Below are 3,477 nucleotides of genomic sequence, written 5' to 3'. Positions count from 1 at the left end.
TACACCTCCTCTCTGAAGCTGGCACTGTAATCCACTGCTTTAGAGCAAAAAGTGCTGCTGAGCAAAGTCTCCTACTTGGTTACACCAAGGCAGCACACCAGCATCATCAGCAGCATGGTTTCCTGCACCTGCAGCAGCTCTCACTGTGCCTTGGAGAAGGAATGGGGTTTCTCCTGTTCTGGAGCTGGGTGGGAGTCTGCAACCACATCACAGCCCCAGTCCTCACAGAGCTTCCTGAGGTCTTCCATCCCATTGCATCCCATCCCAGGGTGATGGGAGTGCAGGGCCATGCACCAAATGGCATCACTCTGCCTGTGTCACCTGTGGGGAACGATAATCCCAGAGGAGAGCAACCATCATGATGTTTCTTTTGCAGGACACTGGATCTGACAGAGAGAGACAAACAGCTCGGTCACGCAGTAAACAACTCCAGTCATCCTGTGCCTTTTGTTTGATACCCAGTGAAAAAAATTACAGCATGCTCCCTGCAGCTAAGTGTCCTGTAACCACATGGACAAGGTGTGGGGCTGCCAAAACCCAGGCAGGGCTGCAAGCAGCTCTTTACTTTTCATGAGGGACCCACATCACTTTCTTCCTCCTCAGGCTGCCTCGCAGGCAGCCATTTCACCATTTCACCGAGACCCCTGATGGCTGGCCCATGGCCGGAAGCAAAGAGGCATCTGGGAAAATCTAGGACCAATATTGGGAGCTTCAGCTGCAAACGGCAGTGTGATGAAGACCAGAGCCTGGCAGTGGTTCCTGTGCCCAGCTCCCTGTTGGGAGGACGCCTATGACACAAGGAAAATCAAAGGGCTCATTGGAGATCGTGACTGCCACGGAATCATAGAAGGTGACACAGATGTGGGCTTTGTAGACCCTCCACTTCTTCTGTTCATGGAAAGGCCTTGAAAACAACCTGCACGCTGGGAGCCTGAGAGGGCAGTCATGACATTGGGTCAGGGAAGAATTTGTTGAGGAGGGCATGAGGAAGTGTTGGACACCAGGCTGGGCTTGGATGTTCCGACAAAGTGTATGGCCTGGTCCTGATCTCTCCCAGGCTGCCATCAGTCACGTCTCATGATGTCTCACAAGAGAGACTAGATCCAGACCCATAGATTTTCCAAGGGTCATGGTGGCCTCTTCCTTTGCTCCTCCCCACTTTTCCTTGGAGCATCACACTCAGGCAATCTTCAAATAAAAAGACTAACTGTTTGAAACCTTGCTATTTTTTCCAATTCTTTCATTATTTCCTCTGTGGATGGTTCAGGTGGTCACCTGGCCATCCCCTTCCCTAGCCTCCACTTCCCCCCAGGACTGAGTAACCAGCTTCCCAGCTATTTTACAGTCAATGTGATGAGGTGTGACAGGGCCCTGTGGCATCTTTACACCAAAGGGGACGTTCAGTCCTCACTGAGGTGTTGGATATATAATGTCAGTCTGAAGTAGCAGAAATTCCAACATTGGTCAACTGTCCCTGCCATCCACAACCTTCCCACGACTGCCTGCGTTGCCTAGTTCTCTCCCTTTCTCTTTCTCCCTCCTGGGCCACCATGAGACTGAGCAAATCCATTCAGATCTCCCCACACAACAGCTTGTGTTGGGGGGAGATATCCCCCCTTTCTAGCAGGAGAGCTGCCTTCTTCCTCGCTGAGCCCTCCCCTCCCACCACAACAGGACCAGTAAGCCTCATGATGAGGAAGATGCAAATCCCATGTGGCAGCCAGGGAGGGCCGAGGGCTTGGCTTTGGTGTGGGGAACCTGGCTCCCCTCCTCATCAGGGAGAGATGGGGAGACTTCTGCATCCCCCCTCCCCAGCATGGTGTTGGGATGATCACCCCTGTCCTTCCCACAGCATCACAGAGGGACACGGACAGTGCAAACCCACGCCAGCCTGCTTGGTGTGGGCGACAAGGCAGCGGGGGCAAGACCCCCTCCCACTCCCAAATCCCAAACCTTGTCCCCTGCCACCCTCCTTCCCCTCATGGTCTCGCATGCCCACCTCCACAGGAAGGGGATTTTGCAGAGAGGTGATGGCGCCCGCTCGTCCATCCCAGTGGCCGTCCCCATCCTGGCCACCGCCGCTGCCTCAGCTCCTCCTGGCCCGGGTCTCCTCTCCCGTCTTTGGGTCTGGAGCAAGCTGGACGCTCTTAAAAAGCTTTTTATGTGCGCACGCGTGTGTGTGTGTGTGTGTTAATCACATGATTGTCATTCACCTGTATCCCGAACAAAGACAGCGCACTGTTTAAGGCCCAAACAAGAAAGTCGGCAAGGGAAGGAGGGGGGGTATTGGGAAAACTGAAGGGCCCGTTGAGAGAGCGGGCGCGCGCAGGAGAAAATCCTTATCAAACTCCCAATTCATAGGTCTCCCTTTCCCTCAGCACACTGAGGGTATTGTTTGGCTGGGGGGGGTGTGTATGTGTGTGTGTGTGTGTATTTTTTCAACTGTCTGTGTTGTTCCCTCCTCGCTCCCTGGCTCTGACGCTGTTTTACTGTATTGAAAGTTTGCATGGGGAACCCCTCCCATTTTCCCAGGCAGTCCTGGGACAATACCAGTGCTGTGCCCCTGAGCTGGCCAGGGGACAAAAGCTGGCCCTGGATCTCACGCTTGGGATCCTGCTGCTCCTCTGCTGTGGACAGGCTCTCTCCTCTTACTCCTCCCTTGCCACAGGTGCAGGGGATGGGTGTCATCTGGTACAATTCCTCCTCAGGAACCTCAGTGGTCCCACCTTGGTGGTGGAAGTGTCCCACCAATGCGGTTCCCTCGTTGAAACCCTACTGAGCAGGTGCCCCCGTGACAATGCACCTTGCTCGCCAAACACCCAGCTCGGAGCAGGGCGCTTTCCCCATTTCCTTCATCTTTCCACCTTTGCGTATTGGGGACTGAGACCCAAAGAAAGCACTTCACTGACGTATCGCAGGAAATCTGTGGCTTAGCGAGGTCTCCGGCTCATGCACCACCTTCACCGGTAGATCCTTCATCCTCCATCCCTTTTTATGGACCTGCAGCACTTCACCCATAGAAATATACACTGCAAAGAAGGGTGGAAACCTGCTACATGAGCATTTCCCCAGGGATCAGTCATTAGGAAGACGTGCATTTAAAAAGATCACTTCTGTAATGTTAGTTAGCTATTGTGGCCAGTGGTGGCTCTTGGAGGGTCTTTGTTTCTAAAAAGGGCTCCTGGGGGACACTGGAGGAAGAGACATGCCACCTCAGTGATTCCTGAAACAGACGTGGTCTCTTCTCCTTCCTCTCTGCCTGTCTTCTCACCACAGCTGAAGAGAAAGCCTCACACCTTGCCCTGCTACAGTAGAGATATATTTTCCACAGCTTGCTCTCCTGCCTCTACGTCTTTGTAGGAAAGAGAAGAAATGACACATGGACAGAAGAGACTTGGAAAAAGATATACGAGCATGCAGCTGCAGTCAGTGCTGCAAGGATGGGCTGGAAACAGGGAAAAAAGAGCTATAGGGAAA

The sequence above is a fragment of the Antrostomus carolinensis genome, unplaced genomic scaffold, assembly GCF_000700745.2.
Source record: "Antrostomus carolinensis isolate BGI_N321 unplaced genomic scaffold, ASM70074v2 scaffold38576, whole genome shotgun sequence".
In the NCBI taxonomy this organism is placed as follows: domain Eukaryota; kingdom Metazoa; phylum Chordata; class Aves; order Caprimulgiformes; family Caprimulgidae; genus Antrostomus; species Antrostomus carolinensis.
This window is presented reverse-complemented; position numbering follows the sequence as displayed.